Raw genomic sequence first — 12,243 nt, 5'->3', positions numbered from 1 at the left:
AGAGTTCAGTTCTATGGAGTACTACTTCAATAAAGAATCAAACTTGGACATTTTGTGAGAGGTGGTTTTATGAACAGAGGAAAGAAATGATTTACTGGTGTCTCAAAAGTAGTCTGAGAGACAACAGCTGACAGCGGCATTAACTAAAGTTAATAGTTTAACATGGGAGTCAAAGAAGGTAAAATCACATAGGATTCAGGGTAACCTGGCAAGATGGATCCAAAGTTGGCTCAGTGGTAAGAGACAGAGAGTGGTGGTACAAGGCTGTTTGTGTCACTGGAGAGATCAGGGCTGGGTCCCTTATTGTTCAAGATGTGTATAAACAATATTGATGCAAATGTGAGAGAGAAAATGAGTAAATTGTGAATGATGGAACATTTGGCCAGGTCCTTGACAGTGAAGAAGATGTTAGAGGAAGATGTAATTGGATCGGTTGGATAAGTAATTGAAATTTAACCTTGATAAATATGAGGTGATGCATTTTGGAAGAAGGAACAAGACAAGGGAGTACTCAATGAATGGCAAAACACTAGGATGCTTAGAGGAACAGAAAGATCTTGGGCTGTTTGTCCACAGATGCCTGAAAGCGTGAGGGCAGATTAATTATGAAGTTAAGAAGGCAGACAGAAAGCTTGCTTTAATCAGTCAAGTGGCTGAATATAAGTGGAGGAAAATCATGCTGAAGCTGTTCAGAACTTTTGTAAGGTTACAGCTGCAGTGTTGTATGCAGTTCTGATCATCACACTATAGGCAGCATGTGATTGCTACGGATATTCACTAGGATATGACCTGGAATGGAGCATTTCAGCTATGAAGAGAGGCTTGATAAGCCCTGGTTGTTTTCTTTAGAACAGAAAAGGCTAAAAGGAGATCTGATAGAAATGTATAAGATTATCAGAGGCATGAATGGGATTTGGAATGATACAATTCCAAGATTAGTATGGTGCTGGCATGCAAATTCATAAAGAATTCCATTTGTTTGGGTCCACACAGTGGTGGTGTCCCTACCCCTCAACCTGCAAGCCTGGGTTCAAGTTCCACCTGTTCCAGAGGTGCATAATAGCATCTCTGAGCAGGTTGATTAGAAAAATAAGTTACTTCTTTTTAGGAAGCAATTGACTGGCTCTTCATTGAAGGGTCAATAACAAGGGGACATAATTTGAAGGTGAAGGGCAGGAGGTTTAGAGTGGATTTGAGGAATGGCCTTTTCACTCAGGGTATAGTGGGAATCTGAGATGACTGTGTGGGAGGGTAGTTGAGGAGGGAAACCTCACAACCTTTTTGAAAAGTGATAACATTCAAGGTTATAGCCTCAGTGAGACTCAATGGCCAAAGGATCTCTTCAATGCTGTATGATTTTATGATGCTATGATTTCACTATATCAAGGTGCTAACCAGAAATTAAAAGGCAGGGAGCAAAATGTTTATTAACTTTTTCTTTAAACTAAAGATGACTGAAACTTCTTGCTTGGTATTCCAGCACCAACCTGGGACTTCAGTACATTTTTTTCAGCCAACTACCAGTGTAGAAAGTACTGAAGGCAAAATCCTGTGGATGCTGGAAATCTGAAGCAAACACAAAAACACAGGAGAAATCTGCAGATCTGACAGCATCTGTGGAGAAAGAAACAGAGTTAATGTTTCACATCTGGCATGATTCTTCTTCAGAATTGCGTACTGAGTAATTCCAGCTACTGGAGCTCAAGCCCAGGATTTCTGAGCTTGAGGGGGCAGTTGAGGTCATAATAGAGGTTCAGGGCAATCATATGATCCAGGATGTGTTCACCCCACAGGCAGTGAGAGATCTGGGAAGCAGATGTGTACAAATATAGAAGAGTAGGAAGAGGTAGTAGGTACAAAGGTCTTAAGAGTGTATGCCACTCTCAAGTAGGGACTTGGCATTGGTGATTATTGGGTATGCAGTCCAGGCCATGCCAAAAATGTGGTTCACAGATCTGCACAGGAAGAAACAGCACATGTACTTTTTGTAGGAAACAGCATTGTCAGAGAGAGACAGGCAGGGATATCTTTGAATCCCATTGCTGTGCTTGTCTCCTTGATGCCAGAGTGAGGCATATGATACAATGAAGTATTTAACAGAGAGAGAGTGCAGAATGTTCTGCAGGGTGAAGGCAATGAGAAAGACACTGTGAAATACATCAGTACAAGCAGCTCAGAGGAGTCGATCATTGAGCTCCTATAACATTTTAGGACTAAGGAGGAAGCTAAAAACTAAGATGTGAAAGGGAGTAACATTTGGATTGCTCTCTGTGCCATGTACTACTGAGAAGAGAAATAGGAAGACAGGGTGAATTCATGAAAGGTATAGGTCTGGGGATTTTAGATCCTTGGATATTGGAACTTGTTCTGAGACAGGAGGCATTGGTTCAAGAAGACTCGGCTATATCTCAACAGGGCAGGGATCAATGGCTTCATAGATAAGTTCATGAATGTTTTAGTGAAAGGTTTAAAATTAATGAGGGGGCTTGGGCAACTGGATACAGAAGTAGAAAAGAGGAATGAGATGTATAAATGAGATCATTATACTCAACAAATATATTTCATTGAAAAAGACTGTATGGGAACGATGCACCATCCATAGCTAACTGAGGAAGTTAACAATGGTGCCAAATTGAAGTGAAATGCTTAAAATATTGCAAACGTTAGTAGTTAGCTAAAACATTGGGAAAAGTTTATATTTCAGCAAAGGTTGACAAAATACAGAGTAAGAAATTAGAATATCAGTGTAAATTAACAAGAAAACTCAAAATAGGCAATAAAAGCTTCTATAAAATATGTAGAAAAGAATAGCTAAACTGAGCGTTGAAGAAATTAAATCTAAAAGGAAATGGCAAAGGATTTGAACAAATATTTTGAATATAAATTGAGGGAGGGCAAATTACATAATTACTAGACAGGAACAAGGCAGTGGGACGAGCTGTTATCAGGGAAGTCTACATTTGACAGTTGGGAATTGTTTAAAGACCTGCTGGGAAAAGTTCAAGACAGGCATATTCCAGTAAGGAAGAAGGACAAGGTAAGAGTCTTTTGGATAGTGACAGAGGTTATGAATTTAGTTAAAAGGAAAAAAGAAGAATATGTAAGGGTTAGGAAGCTAAAATTGGGCCTGTGAGGAACATAAGGAAAGTAGGAAAGTACTCAAGCAGGGAATTAAGAGAAGGAGGAGCTGTGAAATTACTTTGGCAGTAGGGATAAAGAGAATTCCATAGCATTCTATAGATAAATTAAAAACACAAGGATAACTGGGGAAAAAGTAGGACCATTCAAGGATTAAGGACGGAACTTGTGCTTGGGGGCAGAAGATGTGGGTGAGACCCTAAATGAATATGTTGCATCAGTATTCATCCAGGAAAAGAATATGGAGGGTAGTGAGATTTATGTGGAGCATGCTAATATGCTTGGGCATTTGAGATCAAGAAAGAAGTGGTGTTGGATCTCTTGAAGAGTATTAAGGTGGGTAAGACCCCAGGGTCTTATGGTATCATTGTGTCCGCGTTAGCCACTGGAGAGGTCCCAGAGGACTGGCGAGGAGCTAATGTTGTTCCTCTGATCAAGAAGGGAAGTAGGGATAATCAAGGAAACTATAGACTGGTGAATCTCACATCAGTGGTAGGGAAGCTATTGGAAACAATTCTTTGGGATCGGATTTACGCAGACATGGGGAGAATGTGCAAACTCCACACAGACTCCAAACTCCAAGGCTGGAATCGAACCTGGGACCCTGGTGCTGTGAGGAAGCAGTGCTAACCACTGAGCCACCATACCGTTACGAGGATACTGCCTGGCTTAGGGGGTATGAGCTATAAGGTGAGGCTAGAAAAACTCAGATGGTTTTCTCTGAAGTGCTGGAAGCTGAGGAGAGACTTGATAGAAGTGTAGATAATTATTAGATAGGTTGACAGTCAGAATCTTTTTCCTCAAGTTGAAATTTCTAATACTAGGGGGCATGCATTTAAGTTGAGAGTGGAAAAGTTCAAAGGAGATATTTTGGGCGCGTTTTTCACACAGAAGGTGGTAGGACTCTGGAACACACTGACAGTGGTGGTGGTTGAGGCAGATATAATAAGAGCATTTTAGGGACCTTTAGATATGCATATGAATATGCATGGAATGGAGGGATATGGAGCAAGGGCAGGCAGAAACGATTCATTTAATTTGGCGTCAGTTTCAGCACAACATTGTGGGCTGAGGGGCCCATTCCTGTGTGCACTGTTCTATGTTCTACAGAAATAGACTTAGACAGGGCTGAATGTGATAAGTGCATCCAAGAAGGTTTCTTGAAACAGTATGCACACAGTCCAACTGGACGAAGGGCCATACTGGACTTTGTCTTGGCGAACGACCCTGGCTGGGTGACTGACTTTCAGTGAGAGAGCATTTTGAAAACAATGATCGCAATTCCCGAAGTTTAAAGACAGCTATGGATAAGGAGAAGTCAGGACCTTGCAGAATTTGGGGAGGGCAAATTACCTCAGTATTAGGCATGAGCTAGGAAGCGTTAATTGGGAGAAGCTGTTATCGGACAAGTCCACATTTGACATGTGAGACAGAAATGGAAATTCCTGGAAAAGCTCAGCAGGTTAGGCACCATCTGTGGAGAGAAATCAGAGTTCATGTTTTGGGTCGAGTGACCCTCCCGCAGAAGGTTCTCTCTTGACCTGAAACACTAACTCTGATTTCTTCCTGCCGATGCTGCCAGATTTACTGAATCTTTCCAGCAATTTCTACTTTTGTATCTGATTTACAGCATTTTCAGTTCTTTTGGTTTTTATTTGACATGTGGGAGTTGTTTGAAGACATGCTGATCAGAGTTCAGGACCGGCATATCCCAATAAGGAGGAAGGACAACGATGGCAAGGTAAGGGCCCCTCGGATAATGAGGGTGGTTGTGAATTTAGTCAAAAGCTAAATAGGAGTGTAAGTAAGGTTTAGGAAGCTAAAATCAGACAGGGCCCATGAGGAATATAAAGAAAGCAGAAAAGAACTAATGCAGGGAATTAAGAAAACATGAAATGGCCATTCATCCAATGCCGTAGCCTCTGCTCGGTCTCACCAATGTACCACCAAAAAACTTCAGGGCATCCTTGCCTGTAGCGAATGGAGACCGCACAACAATCAACAGACAGGAGCGTTCCCTTACAGTCGGAGAACACTTCAGTGGTCCAGGACATTCGACCTCGGACCTTCGGATGACCATCCTCCAAGGTAGACTTTGGAATAAGCAACAATTCAAAGTGGCCGAGCAGAGGCTCATCGCCAAGTGCGGTCGGGATGGGACCATTCGCCGCAGCCGATTCGCCACCGCCGATTAGCCACTACACTATCACCGCCGAGGACGCTTCGCCACCGGCCATTGGCCGCTGAGGATGATTCGCCACCGCAAGTGTTTGTAACTCATTTTTATGTATAAACCAATAAAATGATATTTATTTCACCTTTTTTTTATCATTATGTACTATGTTGTTCTATAAATAAAGGGGACTGAGAAGTATGAAAGAACAGGCAGAAGGGAAAACAATCAGTACATATATATCTTTCCGGTGGCGAATAGTCTCCAGAGGTCAAACGACTCTAGTGGAGAAATGCTGGTGGTGAACCGGCAGTGGCTAATCGGCAGCGGCGAATGTGCCGTGGCAAATTGTCACCAACCCATGGGGATGGCCTCAACTGGGACCTTGGGTTCATATCACACTACAGGTGACCCCACTACACAACACACACACACACACACACACACACAAACACACATACACACAAACACACACACACACACACAAACACACAATCATACAAACACACTCATGCAGACCCTCTCTCATGCACAAGCTCTCTCTCATATGCTCATACTACACTCCCACACTCACACACGCACCCTCTCACAGACTGACATCCCTTTACACTCACACTCACACTCACACACGTACACATACTCTCCTATAGACACTCACATTCCCCCTCCGACCGCCCACACCCACATGTACACACATGCGCATATATGTTTGTGGAGTGAATTTGTACCTGCAGAATTACATTTCATTTTGCTTAAAAACGGCATGAATCCATGTAAGATTCTGTAAATCCCTTTTTTAGAAATGGAATCACTCTGACCATTGGGGCACAGACAGCCTCACACAGGGCACCTCACACCTTCAACCCATTACTGTATCTGGGCCAGCATGGCACCTATTATTAAAGTTCACTTGAGAATGTAACATTAAAAAAAAGTCTGGAATTTACATATGAAAGAACTGAAACCATCATTATCATTCTAAAAGATGAGAGACTTAACAAACATTCCAGGTCTTTTTCAATATATAATTTTAGTTGCATCACACTGTAAACTTTTGCTATAAATTCTGTGTCTTATGATCCTATACTCCACAACCACCTGATGACGGAGCAGCACTCTGAAAGCTGATGCTTCCAAATAAACTTGTTGGACTATAACCTGGTGCTGTGTGATTTCTAACTTTGTACACCCCAGTCCAACACCAAAACCTCCAAATCCTGACCCCTCACCCCCTTCACTCTGCACAGCAAATGGATAATAAGGTGATTGTAAATTCAGTGTAGCTGTGTTTTGTAAATGGCTGCTTCATGTATTTGTTCTTCTAATGTCATAATATCCAGCAAATGAGGATCATGTGCTTTCGCCCATCAAACTGACACTGACTCTGCCCTTACTGGACATTGTTACAGACATTTTCCAGTTGGATTTCAAATCTAGAGAACAGTAAATGACACCAGAGACTGCATTCAGGGGTCCCACCTGGGCACCAGGTATTTTCCCAGAGCCTCCATTTCCCTAACACCTCATTTTATTCTGACAACCCATTTCCCTCACCCATGTGGAAACCCACCATACTGAACTCCACCTCAAAATGTCCTCCCTGGCCTGCCCTTGCCCCAACCCTAACATGGGTGGCACGGTGGCACAGTGGTTAGCACTGCTGCCTCACAGCACCAGGGACCCAGGTTCAATCCCTGCCTTGTGTAACTGACTGTGTGCAGTTTGCACATTCTCCCTGTGTCTGCATGGGTTTCCTCCAGGAGCTCCGGTTTCCTCCCACGATCCAAAGATGTGCAGGTTAGGTGAACTGGTCATGCTAAATTGCCCATTGTCAGGGGTGAATATGGGGAATGGGTCTAGGTGGGTTACTCTTCGGAGGGTCGTTGTGGACTTGCTGTGCTGAATGGCCTGTTTCCGTACTGGAGGGAATCTAATCCTATCGTTATACCTTAATGGTGCCACTCTGCTCCTATACCCTTCCTTTATGGAGGACATAGTAGTGATCATTGACATTAATTCTCCTGCATGAAGACTGCGATGCCTTTTGATCTGTTCTGCATGCCTGCCATGCCCCACCTTACACTGAGAGGTCCCCTCACTATCACTCTTGTTCATGCCTCTGCAAATGTGGTAACTCAGCCCCTACAGGGTGCCACTTGCACCCTTCTGAGTGATTTACGAACAGACTCTCAGGATTTTATTCAGTCAGACTCCTAACTGACTTGGGCGGTCAATTCCTAAACATGACTGACCAGATCCCTGAGCACTGTGTCTGCAGCTCCCTGACAAACAACATGTAATTCCCCTGCCCGCTGCTGCTGGCCCTAAAGGACTGGCTGCTGCCCCCTCACCGGTCAGTACTGGAACACATCCCGGACTGTGATATCCAGAGTCCATGACCATGGACAAGCCTTTGGACTGTTGTTTGGATAATGGCCATGACTGATGGTACTGAGACCCCTCTGACAGACTGTATACTCTTATCTCCCAGACTGGACTGAGGACTGGACTCCACCCAGTTTCTGACATAAGTTTGCAGATGTGGATAGTGTAGAAGGTTATCAAATGATACAGCAGAATATAAGTCAGTTGCAGATATGGATGGAGAAATGGCAGATGCATTTTAATCTGGGTACGTGCAAGGTGCTGTACTTTGAGAGATCAAATATTATGGAAAAGTGTACAGTCAATGACAGGATTCTGAACAATGTTGATGTTGAGATCTTGGGATTCAAATATATAGCGCCTGAAAGTGATCATGCAAGTACATAGGTTGATAAAGAAGGCATATGGCATGCTTGACTTTAATGGTCAGGGAATTACATACAAGAGTCAGGATGTTATGTTGCAGTTTTATAAGACTTTTGTTCAGTCACACTCAGAGTATTGTGTTCAGTTCTGGTCATCACATTACAGGAAGGATGTGAAGACTTTGGAGAGGGTGCAGAAGAAGTTTACCAGGATGATGCCTGGATTAGAGGGCGTGATCTATAAGGAGAAGCTAGAAAAACCCAGGCTGATTTCTCTGAAGCAGTGGAGGCTAAGGGTAGACTTGATAGATGGGGTTGATCGTCAGAATCTTTTTCCCAGAGTTGGAATGTCTATTACTAGAGAGCATGCATTTACACTGAGAGGGGGAACATTCAAAGGAAGTGTGAGGGTCAAGTTTTAATACTGAGAGTAGTAGGAGCTTGGAATGCATTGCCAGGGTGGTGGTGGGGGCAGATATGATAGGGGTATCTAAGGGGCTTTTACATAAACACATGTATATGCAAGGAATGGAGTGAAATGGACCCTGGGCAAACAGAAAGGATTTGTTTAATTTGGCGTCATGTTCAACACAACATCATGGGCTGAAGGGCCTGTTCTTGTCCTGTTCAATGTTCTTTGTTCTATTAGTCAAAAAAAAAGGGAAATAGAGTAGGAAATGATAAGCCAGTTCAACTAACATCAGTCATTGAAAAAAATGCTAAAATCCATTATTGAGGACGTAGTAGCCACAAGTTTAGAATATTCTAATACTATTGAATAGAATTACTATTGTTTAATTAAAGGGAAATCATGTTTGACAAAGTTAATCAGTTATTGGAAGATAAAGCTGCAAAACTATTCTGGTCATTTAAATGTGACTAATGTGGGCGGCACAGTGGCACAGTGGTTAGCACTGCTGCCTCACACCGCCAGAGACCCGGGTTCAATTCCCGATTCAGGCGACTGACTGTGTGGAGTTTGCACATTCTCCCCGTGTCTGCGTGGGTTTCCTCCGGGTGCTCCGGTTTCCTCCCACAGTCCAAAGATGTGCGGGTCAGGTGAATTGGCCATGCTAAATTGCCCGTAGTGTTAGGTTAAAGGGGTAAATGTAGGGGTATGGGTGGGTTGCGCTTCGGCGGGTCGGTGTGGACTTGTTGGGCCGAAGGGCCTGTTTCCACACTGTAAGTAATCTAATCTAATCTAAAAATGAGGTACTTAGATTTTGTTCACTTGATGACCTCTTCAAGGTTTTCTAACAGGGACATTAATATATAAAATACAATGTAAGCTTCAGACACAACCTATGCCTCAAGTGTGACAGAGCAGACAGCATATTGTTTGTGATCATGTGTTAGCATCTGAGTACATCGGTTATTTGCATACTGAGCTCTTAAATGGACATCAATCCAAAGGTGATAATGTAATATTCTTTTTTTTTAAACAAAGATAGTACTGTACACTATAAGTAGGAACACATAAATGCTCATAATACACAGAAAGTTAGTGACACATAAATATGGATTATAAAATTTATAAAGACAAATGTCTAAGAGTCCATACATCCTACTGGCAGTTTGACAATTCTTCCAGACCAAGTTATAGTGTAAGTTTCTGGAAGTGTAATTCTTCCCCTTGGTTTTTCTAGATCTGCAGATGGGTCATCAATGTGTTGATTGTTGCCCTGGTGTTTTATCATTAAGTTGTGATTTGATGTGTTCTTTCATGTTCATTGTGCAAAACTACTACGTTGTACACTTCCCTTAGCTGGCTTCTTCTTATCAGCCTTGCACCATTACATTTTGTGATTTCATAGGACTGGGACTCACAGTGTACCTTGGACACCATGTTCCTATTGCAGTGTGTATGACTCTGAACATTTAGCTCAGGGAGTTTCACATGTGCATAGTTGTCATGTGCCATCTTTATCCTCCTGTTTCTCATAAACTGTTTGCTGCATCTCAGAGGATTTAGGTTGGTGACAGATTGGAAATGTCATTCCTACTTTCTTTCCAAACAGCTCTGCTTGTGATGGTAACCATGTATCCAGAGATGTAGCTCTGAGCTTTAACAAGGCACTGTGAAAATCATGTTTTGTTGCCTTATCTTTCAGGATGAGTGATTTAATGGTACTAAGCATTCACTCAGTGTGCTGGGCTAATGTGATAAAAGTGCCACATTCTTGATGACCCATTGGCACATGTTCTTGAAAGGTCTGCCCACACTCTACAGCCCATTATCTTAAATGACTTCTTCAGCTCCAATAAGCAGTCTGAACACTCACTTCCAGAATACACCAAGTAATGTAATTGCACCTTTTTGCTCCTTAGCTTGAGCTAAATTGATTCAGTCTGGAACACCCTCTCTCTCTCAAGCACTGCAAAGTCTCCCTAACATTTAGCACCAGCCTTCCCCTTTTCCATCCTTTCCTTCACTGTTGTGGTTCTGTTCGCCGAGCTGGGAATTTGTGTTGCAGAAGTTTCGTCCCCTGTCTAGGTGACATCCTCAGTGCTTGGGAGCCTCCTGTGAAGCGCTTCTGTGATGTTTCACACAGAAGCGCTTCACAGGAGGCTCCCAAGCACTGAGGATGTCACCTAGACAGGGACGAAATGTCTGCAACACAAATTCCCAGCTCGGCGAACAGAACCACAACAACGAGCACCCGAGCTACAAATCTTCTCACAAACTTTGAATCTTTCCTTCACTGCTTGATCATCTTGTGTTCAGAAAAGAAATCACCCAGTCTTGCCTTCCTTTAGTTCAGCTTTTTCCATTATAGTGCAAATCATAATTCCAAATGACAATTTGTCGAGGAGAATACTGAGATACAGGCTACTAGACGAGATGGGATCAAAGTTTACAAAGAGGAGGTGTTAGCAATTCTGGAAAGCTTGAAAGTACATAAGTACCCTGAGCCAGATGGGATTTATTCTAGGATTCTCTGAGAGGCCAAGGAGGAGATTGCAGAACCTTTGGCTTTGATTTTTATGTCATCATTGTCTATAAGAATAGTGTCAGAAGACTGGAGGATAGCAAATGTTGTCTCCTTGTTTAAGAAGGTAAGTAGAGAAAATTCTGGTAATTATAGACCAGTGAGTGTTACTTCAGTTGTAGGTAAAGTGTTGGAAAAGCTTAAAAGAGATAAGATTTATAATCATCTACAGAGGAATAAGTTGATTAGGGATAGTCAACATGGTTTTGTGAAGGGTAGGTCATGCCTCACAAACCTTATTGAGTTCTTTGAGATGGTGTCCAAACAGGTGGATGAGGGAAAGGGTGTTGATATGCTGTATATGGATTTCAGTAAGGTGTTTGACAAGAATCTCCAAGGTAGGCTATTGTAGAAACTACAGAGTCATGGGATTGAGGGCGGTGGTTGATGGGAAATGTTCATTCTGGAGTTCAGTTACTAGTGGTGTTCACAAGGATCAGTTTTGGGGCCTCTGCTGTTTGTCATTTTCATAACTGAGCTAGATGAGAGCTTGGAATGATGGGTTAGTAAATTCACAGATGACACTAAGGTCAGTGGAGTTGTGGATAATGCTGAAGGACTTTGCAGGTTACAGAGTGACATGGATAAGCCGCAGAGCTGGGCAGAGAGGTGGCAAATGGAGTTTAATGCGCAAAGGTGTGAGGTCATAGAGTCAGAGTCATAGAGATTTACAGCATGCAAGCAGACCCTTTGGTCCAACCCGTCCATGCCTATCAGATATCCCAACCAATCTAGTCCCACCTCCCAGCACCCGGCTTATATCCCTCCAAACCCTTCCTATTCACATACCCATCCAAATGCCTTTTAAATGTTGCAATTGTACTAGTCTCCACCACTTCCTCTGGCAGCTCATTCCACACACGTACCATCCTCTGCGCTGAAAATGTTGCCCCATAGGTCTCTTTCCCCTCTCACCATAGACCTATGCCCTCTAGTTCTGGACTCCCCAACCCCAGGGAAAAGATGTTCTCTATTTATCCTATCCATGCCCTCATAATTTTGTAAACCTCTATAAGGTCACCCCTCAGCCTCCGATGCTCCAGGGAAAACAGCCCTAGCCTATTCAGCCTCTCCCTGCAGCTCAAATCCTCCAACCCTGGCAACGTCCTTGCAAATCTTTTCTGAACCCTTTCAAGTTTCACAACATCTTTCTGATAGGAAGGAGACCAGAATTGCACGCAATATTCCAACA

This window comes from Chiloscyllium plagiosum, chromosome 34, assembly GCF_004010195.1.
Source record: "Chiloscyllium plagiosum isolate BGI_BamShark_2017 chromosome 34, ASM401019v2, whole genome shotgun sequence".
Classification (NCBI taxonomy): Eukaryota; Metazoa; Chordata; class Chondrichthyes; order Orectolobiformes; family Hemiscylliidae; genus Chiloscyllium; species Chiloscyllium plagiosum.
This window is presented reverse-complemented; position numbering follows the sequence as displayed.